At 37.3% G+C, this 18,669-nt stretch overlaps 1 protein-coding gene across 4 annotated transcripts in view; it reads left to right on the top strand.

The window, feature by feature from the left end:
- Positions 1–18,669, top strand: part of TXNDC16 (thioredoxin domain containing 16) — a 138,070-nt gene that overhangs the window by 27,748 nt on the left and 91,653 nt on the right. The window lies entirely within an intron of this gene.

Consider the following 18,669-nt stretch of genomic DNA (forward strand, 5'->3'; position numbering starts at 1 on the left):
ATACATTGCACCTTGGGGTCTATCCAACCAGGCCACTGAGTTTTAAAACTCCAAACTGTAAGGATGTGGCATGGTGGGGAGCTATACCGGTCCTCTGGGGGAGGGTGTAGCCACTCTGGAACTGATGCAGGTCTGTCCCGGAAGGACAGTCATATCAAAGCACGGAGTTGTGGAGTTTGGAGGAAAGCACAGCAAAAAGCTGGTGTTCCGGTTAGTAACCCTCAGCAGGTGTCTCTGCACCTATGCTGAGAGGCGTGGAAGGGAAATGGTGGCTGCTGGCTCTTTTGTCCCCAGAATGGCACTGCCACGTCTCCCAGGTATGCTCCAAGAATGGGGAACCGTCTCTCGCACTGAGTCCAAGGGGATCCTCAGATCCCATCATCTGCTCCTAGGCTATCTGCCCTTATTCACAGGAATACTGTAGCACCTGATGGGCTCCGCATCAGTCCTGCCAAGGACCTCCAAAACTCCTCCAGTCTTTGAGCCCCACTGGTCACAAAAGCTCACAAAAGCAGTCCCTCTCATTTTCCCAAAGGTTTTGGGGAAGTGTTTTCCTTGTGTGAACCCCTGTGCGCTCCTCTGTCTCTGTCTGTCTGAACTCTGTCCGTGACCAGAGCTCCTTCCCTCTGCAGCACCTGCCATCTGTTTCTCCCCCAAACTATGTCTCTGAACTTTCTACCTTCCCTGATGTGGCTCTTCTCCCCCACTCACTTTGCACTTTATTCTGTCAGTCCTCAGGTCAACTTCTTGGGTATTTACAATGATTTGATATGTATCCAGCTGTGTTCCAGGGATTAGGCAAGCCTAGGGTCCTCCTGCTATTCCATCATCTTAGGTCCTTCTCCATTTTTTCCAGTTTTAGAATTTTGTGCAAAACAAACAACTTTAGTGAAAAGAAGAATTAGTAAATCAAACCTAGGTTTTGCAATTTGTAAATTTCTGCCTATGGCACTAGGAATTATCTCTGAGATATGGTTGCTAGTGTAAAAGACACCACTACCAGTCTCTTACCCTTTCAGGTTTAGAGGATGACCTAGATTTTGTTTTTTTAGAGCAGTTTTAGGTTTAGAGAAAAGTGAGCACATAGTGAAGAGAATTCTGGTATACCTCCTTTCTCCTTTGTATTCATTTTCCCTCATTAACATTTTGCATTAGTGTGGTACATTTGTTATAGTTAATGAATAATGACACATTAACAAAAGTACATAGTTCATATTAGGATTCATGCTTTCTGTTGTACAGTTCTGTGAGTTTTGACAAATGTATAATGACATGTATTCACCATTACAGTATCAAACAGAATAGTTTCACTAGCCTAAAAAAGTCTCCTGTGCTTCACCTATTTATCCCTCTCTTCCACTCCCCAACCACTAATCTTTTACTGTCTCTGTGGTTTTGCCTTTTCCAGAGTGTCATATAGTTGGAATCATACAGACATAGCCTTTTCAGATTGACTACTTTTACTTAGCAATATGTATTTAATGTTCCTCCATGTCTTTTCATGGTCTGATGGCCCATTTCTTTTTTTTTTAATTTTAATTACAGTGTAATTAACATATAGTGCTATATTAGTTTCAGATGTACAATGTAGTGATTCAGCAATTCCATATATCACCCAGTGCTTATCACAGGTGCACTCCTTAATCTCCATCACCTATTTCGCCCATCCCCCCCCCCCCCTCCACTCTGGTAACCATCAGTTTGTTATTTATAGTTAAGCATCTGTTTCTTGGTTTCTCTCTTTTTTTCCACTTTACTTTTTTGTTTCTTAAATTCCACCTATGAGTGAAATCACATGGTATCTGTCTTTCTCTGACTTAATTTCACTTAGCATAACACTCTCTAGCTCCGTCTATGTTGTTGCAAATGACAGGATTTCATTCTTTTTATGGCTGAATGATATTCCATTGTATGTATATATCACCTCTTCTTCCATTCAACTATTGATGGACACTTGGGCTGCTTCCATAATTTGGCTGTTGTAAATAATGCTGCAATAAACATTGGGGTGCATGTATCCCTTTGAACTAGTGTTTTTGTATTCTTTTGGCTAAATACCTAATAGTGTAATTACGGGATTGTAGGATAGTTCTATTTTAAATTTTAAACAGTCGCTGCACCAGTTTGCTTTCCTGCCAACGTGTGCAAGGGTTCCTTTTTCTCCACATCCTTGTCATACTTGTTGTTTCTTGTGTTTTTGATTTTAGCCATTCTGACAGATGTGAGGTGATATCCCACTGTCATTTTGATTTGCATTTCTCTGATGATGATGTTGAGCATCTTTTCATGTGTTTGTTGGCCATCTGCATATCTTCTTTAGAGAAACGTCTGTCCATTTCTTCTGGATGGCTCATTTCTTTTTATCACTAAATAGTATCCCATCATATAGTTATACCACTGTTTGTTTATCCATTCACCTATTGAAGACATCTTGGTTGATTCTAAGTTTCAGCATTTATGAATAAAGCTTCTGTAAATGTTGGTGTGTAACTTTTTTTAAATGGATGATGTTTTCAACTAATTTAGGTAAGTACTTAGGGGTATGATTTCTAAATCATATGGGAAGATTATGTTTAGCTTTGTAAGAAACTGCCAGTCTGTCTTCCAAAGTGGCTGTAGTATTTTGTAGGAGCACTTGCAATGAATGGGTTCCTCTTGCTCCATATCCTTGTCAGCATTTGGTATTGTCAACTTTTTAGAAAATTTTAGCCATTCCAATTGTTGTGGTATCTCATTGTTTTAATTTGCAATTTTGTAATTACATATGATGTTGAGCATGTTTCAATATGCTTATTTGCCATCTGTATATATTTTTTTTGGTGGGGTATCTATTTAGATCTTTTGCCCATGTTTTAACTGGGTTGTTTTCTTTTGGTTGAGTTTTGTGGCTTTTTGACAACCAAGAATCTCTATTTTTTATTTTTTAATTTTTAATTTTATTTTTTTACTGAAGTATAATTGACATATAATATCCTATTAGTTTTTGGCATACATTATGGTGATTTGGTATTTTTATATGTTGCAAAATTATTCCAACAATGAGTCTAATTGCCACCTGTCACACGTAAAGTTATTATAATACTGTTGACTACTGTCAGCATGTTACACAATACGTCTCCATGACTTAATTTTTTTTGCTGTAGCACTTTATTTTCCTGACCTAGTGATGTGTTGGTGGGGCCTAATGTTCTCATATGACAGTAGAAAACCAAAATTTGTTGTCCTATCTTTTTTTTTTTTTGATGTTTATTTATTTTTGAGAGAGAAAGCACAAGCAGGGGAGGGGCAGAGAGAGAGGGAGACACAGAATCCGAAGCAGGCTTCAGGCTCTGATCTGTCAGCACAGAGCCCGACACGGGGCTCGAACTCACAAACTGTGAGATCATGACCTGAACCGAAGTTGGACACTTAACCAACTGAGCCACCCAGGCGCCCCTGTTGTCCTGTCTTAAAGAATTGAGAATTGTGTATAAAAACCTTACATAAATTAAAAGGATGAGTAAACTTACAGTTGTAAATGCAAACCGTTTTCCACCTCAAGGCAATTATCAGCCCACAGGGTTTTGGCAGGAAAACATTGGATAAGAAAGGAAAGTGGGTCCTAAGGCTTGGACCTTCCCAACTCTGTCAGACCAGCAAGATAGAAATGGCAACTGGTTCAGGACACTTGCCAGCCTCAAGAGAAATCCTAGAATAGGCAGCTGTTACACATTAATACTCTGCACAGATCAAGAACCTCATGGTCTCACAGATTCTCATCAAACCAATGAATTTCTCTTTACATGACTTTATTTTACAACTGGAAGTTTGTACTTTTTAATCCCCTTCACCTATTTTGCCCATCCTTTAACCCCTACCCCTTTGTGTCTGTTTTATTCTTTTGTTTTTTTTTTTTTAGATTCCACATATAAGTGAAATCATATGGTATTTGTCTTTCTCTGATTTACTTCACTTAGCATAATACTCTCTAAGTCCATCCATGTTGTCTCAAATGGTAAGATTTCATTCTGTTTTATGACTGAGTAATATTACATTGTGTGTGTGTGTCACATTTTTTTAAATCCATTCATCTATCCATAAACCCTTAGGTTGCGTCTGTATCTTGGCTACTGTAATAATGCTGCAATGAATATAGGAGTACGTATATTCTTTTGGATTGGTGTTTTTGTTTCCTTCAGATAAATACCCAGAGGTGGAATTTCTAGATCATATGGTAGTTCTATTTTTTTTTTTTAACGTTTGTTGTTTATATATTTATTTAGAGAGAAGGAGAGAGAGACATAGAGAGTAAATAGAGGAGGGACAGAGAGAGAGGGAGACAGAGAATCCCCAGCAGGCTCCCCGCAGTCAGCACAGAGCCTGATACAGGGCTCAAACTCACCAACCGCAAGATCATGACCTGAACTGAAATTGAGATTTGGATGCTTAACCCACTGACCCACCCAGGCACCCCTGGTAGTTCTATTTTTAACTTTCTGAGGAGCCTCTGTTCTCCATAGTGGCTGTACCAATTTACATTCCCACCAAGAATCTACAAGGATCCTTTTTCTCCACATCTTCATGAGCACTTTTTTTTGTTGTTGTTGTCTTTTTGATAATAGCCAGTCTGACAGATGTGAGGTGATATTGTAGTTTTGATTGTCATTTCCCTGATCATTAGTGATGTTGAGCATCTTTTCATGCACCTGATTGTAGGTCTTCTTTGGAAAGATGTCTACTCAATACACTACCCATTTTTAAATTGGGTTATTTGGGTTTTTTTTTAATGTTTATTTTTGAGAGAGAGAGAGACAGACAGAAAGACAGACTGGGAGTCAGTCATCAGGGGAGGGGCAGAGAGAGAGGGAGACACAGAATCCGAAGCAGGCTCCAGGCTCTGAGCTGTCAGTACAGAGCCAGACACAGGGCTCAAACCCACAAACCGTGAGATCATGACCTGAGCTGACATCAGACACTTAATCGACTGAGCCACCCAGGCATCCCAGTGGGTTTTTCTTTTTTTTTTTTTTTTTATTTTGAGTTGTATAAGTTCTTTTATATATTTTAGATATGAGCTCCTTATTGGATGTATGATTTGCAGATATTTTGTTCCATTCAGTAGGTTGTCTTTTCCTTTTGCTGATGATATTCTTTGCTGTGTAAAAGCTTTTTTGTTTGATCTAATCCCATTTGTTTGTTTTAGCTTTTGTTGCTTTTGCCTGAGGGGACTAGTCCAAAAGACAGATATCAAAGAGTTTACTGACTATGTTTTCTTCTAGCAGTTCTGTGATTCCAGGTCTTACATTCAAGTCTTTAATCCATTTTGAATTTATTTTGGTACATGGTATAAGATGATGGTCCAGTTTTATTCTTTTGCATGTAGCTGTCAGTTTTCCCAACACCATTTAAGAGTTCTTTTGTGTTTTATGAATACAAATATTTTATCAGACCTGTCACAAATATTTTCTCCCAGGCTTGGCTTATTTTTCATTCTCTCAGCAGTATCTTTTGCAAAGTAGGAGTTTTGTTTATTTGTTTGTTTTTGAGAGAGAGAAAGAGTAGGGGAGGGACACAGAGAGAGGGAGAAATAGAATCTTATGCAGGCTTCACACCCATTATGGAGCCCCATGTGGGGCTTGGTCATGGGCTCAATCCCATGACCTTGAGATTATGACCTGAGCTGAAATCAAGAGTCGGATCTTTGATATTCAGGAGAGTCAAGATGGCAGAAAAGTAGGGAAACCAGAATTTCCCTTGTCCCTCAAATACATTATTGAGGTCAAAACACTTGGAATTCCAGGGATCCATGTTACAGAATGACAGAAACATCTCCATGGGTGTACAGAGACAGCTTGGTGGGACAGAGGTGCATGTTTGCAAATTGGGAGAGATAAAATGGGCAGTGTAGGCATGGAACAGGGGAACCCCTTTGATGGAGAGACAAAAGGAGGAGAAAGAGAGGCTGTGGAAGTGTGGGATTGTATTTTGACATGAGAAAAACCTCTCTGGTTGATGGACTGAGGAACAAAAAATACAGAGAGAACCAGTTTCTACCTTGTAAACAGCCTTAGGAATGAAGATCAGTTTTCAGGGTTGCATGACTTTCTCCAGACCAGAGCCAGTCATATGCTTGTGGAAAATGATGAAGCTGAGAAAAAGAGGGATAGGAAATTACTAGACCATGAGGGGAGAATTAGAGACCTAAGTGATTCAATGAAATGCAATAATATTCATATATAGGAATTCCAGAAGAAGAAGAGAGAAAGAAAAGGGCAGAGGGTTTCTTTGAACAAATTATAGCTGAGAACTTCCCTAATCTGGGGAAGAAAGCAGACATCCAAGTCCAGGAGGCACTGAGAACTCCCTTCAAATTCAAAAACAGATGAACACCATGACATATAATGAAACTGGCAAAATACAAAGATAAGAGAGAATTCTGAAAGCAGCTAGGGATAAATGGGCCTTAACCTACATAAGGGTAGTAGCAGACCTGTCTACTGAAATTTGGCAGGCCATAAGGGAGTGGCAGGAAATATTCATTGTGCTGAATAGGAAAAATATGCAGCCAAGAATCCTTTATCTAACAAGGCTGTCATTCAGAATAGAAGAAATAAAGGCTTTCCCAGACAAACAAAAACTAAAGCAGTTCATGACCACTAAATCAGCCCTGCTGGAAATCCTAAGGGGGAGCTCTGTGAGTGGAAAGCAGCAAAGACTACAAAGGACCAGAGACATCACCACAAGCACAAAACCTACAGATAATGACACAAATCCATATTATTCAATAATCACTCTGAATGTAAATAGACTAAATACCCCAGTCAAAATATATAGGGTATCAGAATGGATAAAAACCAAAGATCCATCTCTATGCTGCCTACAAGAGACTCATTTTAGGCCTGAAGACACCTGCAGATTGAAAGTGAGGGGATGGAGAACCATCTAGCATGCTACTGGAAGTCAAAAGAAATCTGGGGTAGCCATACATATATCAGACAAACTAGATTTTAAACTAAGGACTGTAACAAGAAATGAAGAAGGTCATGATATAATAATTAAGGGGTCTACCCATCAAATAGAGCTAACAATTATAAATGTTTATGCCCCCAGCATGGAGTACCTGAATATATAAATCAATTAATTACAAACATAAGCAAACTTATTGACAATAATACTGTAATTATTGATAATAATACTGTAAGACTTTAATATTCCACTTATAGTAGTGGACAGATCATGTAGGCAGAAAATTAATTGGGAAACAATGGCCTTCAAGGATACACTGGAGCAGTCGGATTTAGCAGATATATTCAGAAGTTTTCATCCAAAAGCAGTAGAGTACACATTCTTCTCGAGTGCACATGGAGCATTTTCCAAAATAGATCGTGTACTGAGTCACAAAACAGCCCTCAACAAATATAAAAGGATTGAGATATTTTATATTTATGTATATTTTCAGTTCACAACGCAATGAAACTTGAAATCAATGTCAAGAAAAACTTTGGAAAGCCTCCAAATACATCGAGATTAAAGAACATCCTACTAAAGAATGAATGGGTCAACCAGGAAATTAAAGAAGAAATTAAAAAATGTATGGAAGCAAATGAACACATGATAGCCCAAACCCTTTGGGATGCAGCAAAGACAGTCTTAAGAGGAAAATACATTGCAATCCAGGCCTATCTCAACAAGCAAGAAAGATCCCAAGTATAGAACCTAACCTCACACCTAAAGGAACTAGAAACAGAGCAGCAAAGAAAAGCCCAAAGCCAGCAGAAGAAGAGAAATAATAAAGATTAGAACAGATAATATAGAATCCGAAAACAGTAGAACAGATTGATGTGTCTAAGAGCTGGTTTTTTTGAAAGAGTAAAATTGATAAGCCCCTAGCCAGACTTCTCAAAAAGAAAATAGAGAGGACCCAAATAGATAAAACCATGAATAAAAGAGGAGAGAGAGATCACAATCAACACCACAGAAATACAAACGATTATTAGAGAATACTATGAAAAATTATATGCCAACAAACTGGACAATCTGGAAGAAATGGACAAATTCCTAGACACCCACACACTACCAGAACTCAAACAGGAGGAAATAGAAAATTTGAACAGACCCATAATCAGTGAAGAAATTGAATCGGTTATCAAAAATCTGCCAACAAGTAAGAGTCCTGGACCAGATGGCTTCCCAGGGAAATTCTATGAGACATTTAAAGCAGAGTTAATACCTATTCTTCTCAAGCTGTTCCAAAAAATAGAAACAGAAGGAATGCTTCTCAACTCATTCTATGAAGCCACCATTACCTTGATTCCCAAGCCAGAAAGAGACCCCACTAAAAAGGAGAATTACAGGCCAATATCCCTGATGACTGTGGATGCAAACATTCTCAACAAGATACTAGCAAATCGAATTCAACACTATATTAAAAGAATTATTCACCACCATCAAGTGGAATTCATTCCTGGGCTATAGGGTTGGTTCAGTATTCACAAATTGATACATCACATTAATAGAAGAAAGGGTAAGAACCATATGATCCTGTCAATAGATGCAGAGTAAGTATTTGACAAAGTACAGCATCCTTTCTTAATAAAAACCCTCAAGAAAGTCGGGATAGAAGGAACATACCTAAACGTCATAGAAGCCATACATGAAAAGCCGACAGCTAATATCATGCTTAATGAGGAAAAACTGAGAGCTTTCACTCTGAGATCAGGAACACGACAGGGATGTCTACTGTCACCACTGTTTGACATAGTGTTGGAAGTCCTAGCATAAGCAGTCAGACAACAAAATGAAATGAAAAGCATCCAAATTGGCAAAGAAGTCAAACTTCACTTTCCACGGATGACACGATACTCTACATGGAATACTCAACAGACTGTGCCAAAAAACTGCTAGAACTGATACATGAATTCAGCAAAGTTGCAGGATATAAAATAAATGTCCAGAAATCAGTTTCGTTTCTATACACCGATAAAGAAGCAACAGAAAGAAATATCAAGGAATTGATCCCATTTACAATTGCACCAAGAACCATGAAATACCTAGGAATAAACTTAACCAAAGAGATGAAAGATATGTATGCTGAAAACTATAAAAAGCATATGAAAAAAAATTGAAGGAGACACAAAGAAATGAAAAAACATTCCATGCTCATGGATTAGAAGAACAAATATTGTTATAATGGGTATACACATTGGATATAATGTGTATACCCAAAGCAGTCTACACATTCAGTTCAGTCCCAATCAAAATTGCACCAGCATTCTTCTCAACTAGAACAAACAGTCCTAAAATTTGTATGGAACCACACAAGACCCCAAATAGCCAAAGTAATATTGAAAAAGAAAACCAAAGCAGAAAGCATCACAATCCTGGACTTTAGCTTCTATTACAAAGCTGTAATCATCAAGACAGTACGGTATTGGTATAAAAATAGACATATAGACCAATGGAATAGGATAGAGAACCCAGAAATGGACGAACAAATGTATGGCCAGCTAATCTTTGACAAAGCAGGAAAAAGTATCCAATGGAAGAAAGACAGTCTCTTTAGCAAATGGTGCTGGGAGAACTGGATAGCAACATGCAGAAGAATGAAACTGGACCACCGTCTTATACCATACACAAAAATAAAATAGATGAAAGACTTAATGTGAGACAGGAAACCATCAAAACCCTAGAGGAGAAAGCAGCCAACAACCTCTTTGACCTCAGCCACAGCAATTTCTTACTTGACGTGTCTCCAAAGGCAAGAGAAGTAAAAGCAAAAATGAACTACTGGGACCCCATCAAGATAAAAAGCTTCTGCACTGCAAAGGAAACAACAAAACTAAAAGGCAACAGACGAATGTGAGAAGATATTTGCAAATGACATATTGTATAAAGGATTAGTGTAAAAAAATCTATAAAGAACTTACCAAACTCCACCTGAAAAACAAATAATCCAGTGAAGAAATGGGCAGAAGACATGAATAGACACTTTTCCAAAGAAGATATTCAGATGGCTAACAGACACATGAAAAGATGCTCAACCTCACTCATCAGGGAAATACAAATCAAAAACCCACTGAGATACCACCCCACATCAAAGTGGCTAAAATTAACAACTCAGGAAACAACAGACGCTGGGGAGGATGTGGAGAAAGGGGAACCCTCTTGTACTCTTGGTGGGAATGGAGACTGGTGCAGCCGCTCTGGAAAACTGTGGAGGTTCCTCAAAAAGTTAAAAATAGAATTACTGTATGATCCTGCAATAGCACTACTAAGAATTTATCCAAAGGTTACAGTAGTGCTGATGCATAGATGCACATGTACCCCACTGTTTATAGCAGTGCTTGATAGCCAGGTTATTGGAAAGAGCCCCTATGTCCATCAACTGATGAATAGATAAGAAGATGTGGTGTGTGTATATATATATATATATATATATATATATACACACACACACACACACAATGAATACTACTTGGTGATGAAAAAGATTGAAATCTTGCCTTTTGCAATAACATGGATGGAACTGGAGGGTATTATGCTAAGTGAAATAAGCCAGTCAGAAAAAGACAAATATCATATGTTCTCACTCATGCAGAATTTGAGTATCCTAATACTTATCCTTATCCTACATAGGGTAAGGGAAGGAAAAATAAGTTACAGAGAGGAAGGCAAACCATAAGAGATTGTTAAATACAGAGAGCAAACTGAGAGTTGATGGGGGTGGAAGGTTGGGGAGGTGGGGCAAATGGTTGATGGGCATTGAGGAGGGCACTTGCTGGGATGAGTACTGTGTGTGGTATGTAATTGATGAATCATTGGGATCTACTCCCGAAGCCAAGACTATACTGTATATGCTGTATGTTAGCTAACGTGACAATAAATTATTTACAAACAACAGACGAGAAATTTAGGGAACAAAACAGATGAGCATATGGGCGGGGAGGTGGAAAAAAACAAGAGAGAGGGAAACAAACCATAAGAGACTCTTAATGATAGCGAACAGACTGAAGATTGATGGAGGGAGGGAGGTGGGGATGGGCTAGGTGGGTGATGGGTATTAGGAAGGCACTTATGATGAGCACTGGGTGTTGTATGTAAGTGATGAATTGTTTAAAAATTCTCCTGAAATCAATATTGCACTGTATGTTAACTAACTGAAATTTAAATAAAAATTTGAAAAGAGAAAAAAAAAAAGTCACTTAATCAACTGAGCCACCCATGTTCCCCAAAGCAGAAGTTTTTAATAATAATGAATTCCAGCCTAACACTTTTTTCTTTCATGGATTGTGCTTTTGGTGTTGTATCCAAAAATTAATTGCCCAATACAAGGTCACCAAGATTTTCTTCTATGTTATCTTCCAAAAGTTTTATAGTTGGATGTTTTACATTTAGATCTCTGATCTATTTGAGTTATTCTTGTGAAAGTGTAAAGCCAGTGTCTAATTTCATTTGTTTGCATGTGGATGTCCAATTGTTTTAGCTATCCTTTCTCCATTAAATTGTTTTTGCTTTATTTATGTGGTTGTATTTATTATCTTAGTGTTATAATGGTTTCTGTTTTTCATTTAAATCTTTGATGTTTGGAATTTAACTTAGTGAAGAGTATAAGGAATGGATTTAGCTTTATATTAGCCAGGTAGCTACATAATTATCTCAACACAACTGAGATTAGTGGATCTTTCATTATTCAAGATGTTGCCTTTATACTCAACTCTCATAAATATATATTTAGGTCTATTTTTGCACTTTCTGTTTCATTTCTGTATATCACAGTACCATTGCTTTAATAATTGAGCCTTTATAATATAACATCTGAACGGTCCAGGCCCTTCATATTTCTGTTTTTAGAATTGCTTATTTGTGTTGTTTACATATGACATTTAAAATTAACTTGTCTGGTTTCTTCCCCTCCCTGACTAAATCCTACTGATATTAAATTCATAGAAATTATTTTAGGGACAGTTGACTTCTCTATAATGAATCTTCCCATCCCAGATCCTGATGTTTTCCGTTTGTTCAGCTTTTCTTTTTTATCCTCCAATAGTGTTTTAATACGTTCATCATTTATGACTGGACACTTAAGTATATTGCTAGATATTTTATCTCTCTAGTTTCTGTTGTAAATGGGTTCTTTTCTTTCATTGTCTTCTAACATACACACATTGATATTTTATGGGCGTGTATCTATGTATAATACACGTATATGTGAAATACAGAAGTATGATGTATAGTTATGTGTATAATATATATAAATATATGAATACTGATTTCTGTGTATTAAATTTGTGCCCTTTGATCTTCCTGAATTTTTATTATTTTATGAGAGACTGGAGGGACGCCTGGGTGGTTTAGTTGGTTTTGGCACAGGTCACGATCTCATTGTTTGTAGGTTTGAGCCCCATGTCAGGCTCTGCGCTGATGGTGTGGAACCTACTTGGGATTCTCTCTCTCCCTCTCTCCCAGACCCTCCTCCACTCACATGCAGTCTCTCTCTGCCCCTGCCCCACTTGCTGCACACTCTCTTGCTCTCTCAAAATAAACATTAAAATAAAAGACTGAAACGAGAAACTAGTTAGATTACAGAAACAATATCTTTATTGTAGAATGCATGAGAAATATAGAAAGCCATGAAAATCTCACCTAAAATGCTTCATAATCCCATTACCTGGAGCTAAACAGCTCTTTATGTTTATATCCTTGAGTGTTTTTTTTCTAAGACACTGTTATTTGATATTAAATACATACATAAGAGCTTTATCTTTTTTCTTAGATAGCATTATCTGATACTAAATATGTACATAAGAGCTATTCGTATATATTTTATATTATATAGTATGTATATAGTTATATGTAAATAATTTTTCTAAGTTTAAGTTAAGAATTTTATTAGGCAATAAACTGTTGAGCCAAAACTTACTGGCATTTATTCAAATATGTTAATTTCAATTAACTTGTCAGTTATTTTAAAAAAAAATTTTTTTAAGTTTATTTTTGAGGGGGGGCAGAGAGAGAGAGAGAGAGAGAGAGAGAGCACGTGTGCGCGCTTGCAAGCGGGAGAGGGGCAGAGAGAGAGGGAGACACAGAGTCTGAAGCAGGCTCCAGGCTCTGAGCTGTCAGCACAGAGCCCGACATGGTGCCCAAACTCACCAACTGTGAGATCATGACCTGAGCCAAAGTCAGACACTCAACCAACTGAGCCAACCAGGTGCCCCTAACTTGTCAGTTATTTTTGACCTAAATCCACTTCTTAAAAAAATAAATAAATATTTGTGGATAATGTTTGGATTGTTTTTATATTTCTTAAAAATACTTTTATATATACTTAAAATGTGCATTTGAGAATATTTATATGTTTTATTTGGCTTGCTTTTTAAAAAGGTATAACCATGCTATTTTTTTCTTCAAAGCGTTTTAATTTGTTCTTTATGTAGAGTGTTTTGATTGAGACCAGTGATCTGCTATTATATTTGACTTTGCTTCTTTGGCAGAAAGAGAGATCAAGGTTTTAGCTAACTTTTTATTCTTTTAATATAGGAAAATTGCAATTGAGAAAAAGATTAAGTTAGTAAAAATCTAAAAATAGAATAACAGGTATAAAGTTAGGGTAAGCTTGACACAAAATAGTTAAAGAATTCTATATTTTAGACCATTTATTGCCAGTTAAGTATGTTTTTGGTAAGATATTTAAAATATTCCTAAAATATCATTGGTTAAAAATATACTGACATATTGATCTATTAAAATTTTCTTGCCTTGATTTTTTCTGGATGTATTAAGTCAAATAAACCAAGTGTTTAGAGTATCATACAGCTGCATGTGTGTAAGATAGCAGGTATTAAGTCCAGAACTCTGAAGGGTCTCAGATGTTACCCTGCTTGGGTATATAATTGCAGAAACACCAGCCCTCTGAATCAGCTATCAGACCCCTCAACAGTGATAGCAGCCAGGGTAGCATGGTAGTGCTAAGTCCCTCTACCCAGTTCTCCACAGAGCAGTAAAGTAAGAACCATATGCTTACACCTGTACTGATAGTAAGGTTTGGAGGAGAACTCAGAAATTATGACTCTCTGAGCTTCTATAGGAGCTGGAACATCTAATATTTCCTTCTGGAGATTGAGTGCTAGGCTTATCTTTTTCTCTGAAAGTTAACAAATCCTCTCTGGGGCAGGAGAAGGAGGTTTCTGTCCCTAAATTTTTCTCTTCGGCTCCAGGGAAGATAGGAAAGGTTTTATTGCTCTTTGAATGGGAGCTGATGGCTTCTGAGGAAAGGAGACTAGCTTAGAAGGTGCCGACGAGACAGTTTCCAACGTCATATCCTGCCAGGCAGGTTTCATCTGCAGGAGACTTGGACTGTGTAGGAACACTGAGAAATCCAGGGAGGATTGTCTTCTAACAGAGGCATATATAAATATATGTTTATGGCTTATATGTATATGGCACAGATACTGAAGGTTCGCAGGAAACTGATAATACAGGTTTACAGGAATGGAATGGGGGAGCTGGGATTGGGGGAAGGTGTTGTAGGTAGACTGTTAACTTTTTGGTTCCTTGTGTTTTGAACCATATGGAAAGTGATACCAATTTGCAAAATAAATACAACTTATATTAAGAATGAGTATTGGGATTTATATTCTAGAAGTTCTTAGCCATGGTTTCTAAAATATACATAGTTAAATCTCGTGGAATTCAGTGGTTTGATAATTACATGAGGAAAATTTTACTCCCAGTTTTTGGATGAAAAGGGGTAATATTTAGAAAAATAAAGTTAAAATAGCAACTAATATTTATTTGTTGATTGAGAATATCATATATCTAACCAGTGTGAGGGAGGTCAAGTGAGGTATAGGAGATTAAGGCACTATAATCTCAAATGAGGATTAGAAGGTTGTATAATTTGTTCTCCCTGTGTTGTTTTCCCTCCTTCCCCCCCTCCTCTCTTTTTTCTTTTTTCTTTTTTTATTAAAGTTCATTTATCTTGAGACAGAAAGTGTGCACTGAAGGGGCAGAGAGAGAGAGAGAGAGAGAGAGAGAGAGAGAGAATCACAAGCAGACTCCACGCTGTCAGCAGGGAGTCTGATGCGGGTCTGGAACTCATGAACCGGGGGATCATGACCTGGGCCAAAATCGAGAGTCAGATAACCGACTGAGCCACCCAGGCGACCCTCTTTTCTTTAAAAAAAAAAAAATATATATTTTTTTTGTCACAGGGATTTTGGTATGGGAAAATAGAAGAGAATATTCCCTTTTTTACTGGCGTTTTAGAATCTGAGTAATGACAGAAACATAATGTAAAAATAGTCTTTTTTTCCCAAAAAAAAAGGCTGAATGCCTGCTGCTCCAAAAGCAGGGTCAAATAGACTCTTCAGTTTCTTTTCTTTTTTTTTTCTTTCTTTCTTTCTTTCTTTCTTTCTTTCTTTCTTTTTTTTTTTTTTTTGACACCCATTCAGTTCTGGGTTATATATCTTATGTACCCAATGGTTGTGATAGGAGGGTGTCTGGAAAAGAATGCCAAGCAAAAGGAATGCCTTTCTAGAGCAGGGAGAGCGCCCAGGTCAGAGCAACCCCAGGCTGTTTTACCCCATCATTAAACAAGGAAATGCCAAGACAGACTTTTCCTTTTACCCATTTCTGTCAGTTTTCTCCTCTTTGTGACTTGAATGAAAGAGCACAGGCTTATGCATGGATCCTAGAGATCCTTTGATGTCCCCATATTCTGGAAATTAACATTAAAAACTTATTAAAGTTAGGAAGCCACTGGGAAACAATCATGGAGATCATTAGATTATGAATGTCATTAGTTTTGGTTATTATTATCTCATGGATAATGACTACTTAATGAGCTTTGGGACATTAGGCAAGGTAACCTCTCTAAGCCCCATGACCTTATCTGCAAAATGGAGTTAATGATAGTACTGATCTCAGATGGTTGCTATGAAAATTAAGCAAGACTGAGTGCATTTCTGAGTGTTTTTAGTTATAAGCCTCTAAATCTGGGTCTGACTGGCTTAAGCAGAAAAGGATTTGGAGTGGACATAGGAAATCTCAGGCTCACTAGAAGGGCTGGAGAACTGGACTCAGACTTAATATGGCTCTAAATTATAGTCAAAGCATGATACACAACTAGTCTGGGGATGACCTGCCGCATTACTGCTGAGTGTCAGATGCCACAGCCTGTGTCACCTGTGCTGGGGCTGTCATTGATACTGTTGTCATTCCTGCTTTTAACATCTTTAAAAAAGGTTTATTAATTTTGAGTGGGAGAGAGAAAGCACCAGCAGGGAGGGGCAGAGAGAGAGGGAGAATCCTGAGCAGGCTTTGCACTGTCAGCACAGTGCCTGACGTGGGGCTTGATCCCATGAACTGGGAGATCATGACCTGAGCCGAAATCAAGACTCAGATGTTTAACTGACTGAGCCACCCAGGCGCCCCTGTCATTTAAAGCTGACTGTTGCTCTGTTGCCTCTTGAAATAATTCTATACTGTCCCGTATACTTTACATCACTGGCTTCTGGTCCAGAATGTTAGGTAAGTGATCCTGGGTCTTATGGCCATGCCTTGCAGCAGGAAGCCTAGAAGAGCAAGTTTATGACATCATTAACTTTTGATGTGTGTGTGTGGGAGGGACTTGAATACATAAAAACTGGAAATCCCCAAAGCAAAAGAGAGGAGTTCAGAGCTGGTCAGTTCCCAAACTGATAAAATTACCATTACCATGGAGTGCTTAGTACTATGCCTGACATGTGGTAGGTGCCCCCCAAATGTTGACTTTTGTTAATTTATAGTTGCCAGTTTTGTTGAGAAGCAAGGTTAGGGGGATTTCTACTCCCAGATACGGTTTTTGAAGCAAATGGATTAGAGTTGCTAGAGCAATAAAGGTGAATGGGCAGATGTAATTTCCAGGCTTACAGTTTACATGGTAGCTCAGTTAAGTTCACTAGATGGCACCTCCCCACAGACTGAAATGTCTCAAAGGTAATTCTGGACAGGCTAGCTAAAATGTATAAGCAGCAAAAAGCCTAAATTGCCACCAAGACTCCCTTACTATTCATTAGATACCTCCCTTTTCACCTGGTTTCCCATTTATGAATGGTCAATAATAGCACAGTTTGGCCTTAGTGCCAGAAGACCTGAGTTTGAATCTCAGCTCTACCAGTGACTGTCACTATGACCTCCACAAGTTACTTAATCCCTCAAACTGTTTTTTGTGTGTATTCATGTGTGTGTGCGTGTATGTGTGTGTATGTGTGTGTGTAATAAATAATATTTAAATGCCATTGAGGATTTAAATTTAAATGAAAACTTGAAAATATCTAGCATATAGTGAGTAATGCCTTGTAAATATTTCTTTTAAAAACAAAACAAGAGGGAAGCCTGGGTGGCTCACGGTTTTGTGAATTTGAGCCCTACAGGGGCTCTGCACTGAGTGTGTGGAGCCTGCTTGGGATTCTCCCTCTCTGCCCCTTCCCCCCACTCATACTCTCTCTCTATCTCTCAAAATAAATAAATAAACTTTAAAAAACTGTAAAAATTTAAAAAAATAAAACAAAGAGCCCTGGCAATTACAGAATATCAAGTTTTACATTTCTTTTAAAAAATTGAAGAAATCTATAATGTAGATGTAAGCCAGTGTAATTTAGGGTACTTACTTCAGGGTACCCATAAAGTAATAGTTTTATAATAATACTAAGACATTATTTGCCTTTTTCATTTTCATTCTCTTATGAATTCAGTTTTCAGAGTCTATATGATATACTGTGTGATGTCACAACAGATTGAGTGAAAAAGCAGATATGGGAATCCAGCTGTCTTATGTTAATCCAGATATTAAAGAGATTTGCAAAAATGTAAAACAATGCTACTCTTATCACCAACTTTTTCTTTTGTTTTGGAAAATTTAGTTATTTTAAAATAAAGTGTTACTATGCAGTGGTGTTTATTATTTTTACAATAAATAACAAATATTTTTAAATTGCTGTTTTAATTTCTATTTTAACTTCTATTTAATTTACAATTTAATTACTATAAATAGATATAACCTACATAAACAAAAGCTCTTTGAGGGGCTCAGTGATTTTTAAAGGTACAAAAGTATCCTGAGACCAAAAAGTTTGAGAACTGTTGTGTAAGCAGAAAGTACCATGTTTTCCTTAAGAAGAAACCATGGTTGACTAATCTATTGGAAATAGTTTATTTAAGTACATGAACATGAGACAATTAAAAAAAATTCTTTAAGTTTAGCCTAACAAAAATACACACACACACACACACACACACACGGGGATTAAGTGGAATGAGTTGTTATGGATAATTTACACAGAACTGGAAAATTTAAAAAGGAGATTATTTTGGATGAAGAAATATGACTAATTAGTCTGATCTATACACTGAAAAGATGATTTGGAAGAATTATGGTCAAGTGGAAAGATCATTGAATTAAGAATGAAGAGACCTGTTTTATGTTCTGTTCCTGGCTCCTCAATTCCATAAATGTATTTTTGAGTAAGTAAGCTCTTTTTCTGTTTTGGATTTTCACTTCTTCAAATGAATGTGAATAAATAATTCCCACCTTGTTTTTTCTTTCATGCATTCAACAAATATTGATTGTTTACTTACAGTGTACTATGTTCTATTCTAAGTTATTGTGGATATAGTGATAAAATATGCAAGGTCCTGATGAAAGAAGGAAAC

The sequence above is a fragment of the Panthera uncia genome, assembly GCF_023721935.1.
Source record: "Panthera uncia isolate 11264 chromosome B3 unlocalized genomic scaffold, Puncia_PCG_1.0 HiC_scaffold_1, whole genome shotgun sequence".
In the NCBI taxonomy this organism is placed as follows: domain Eukaryota; kingdom Metazoa; phylum Chordata; class Mammalia; order Carnivora; family Felidae; genus Panthera; species Panthera uncia.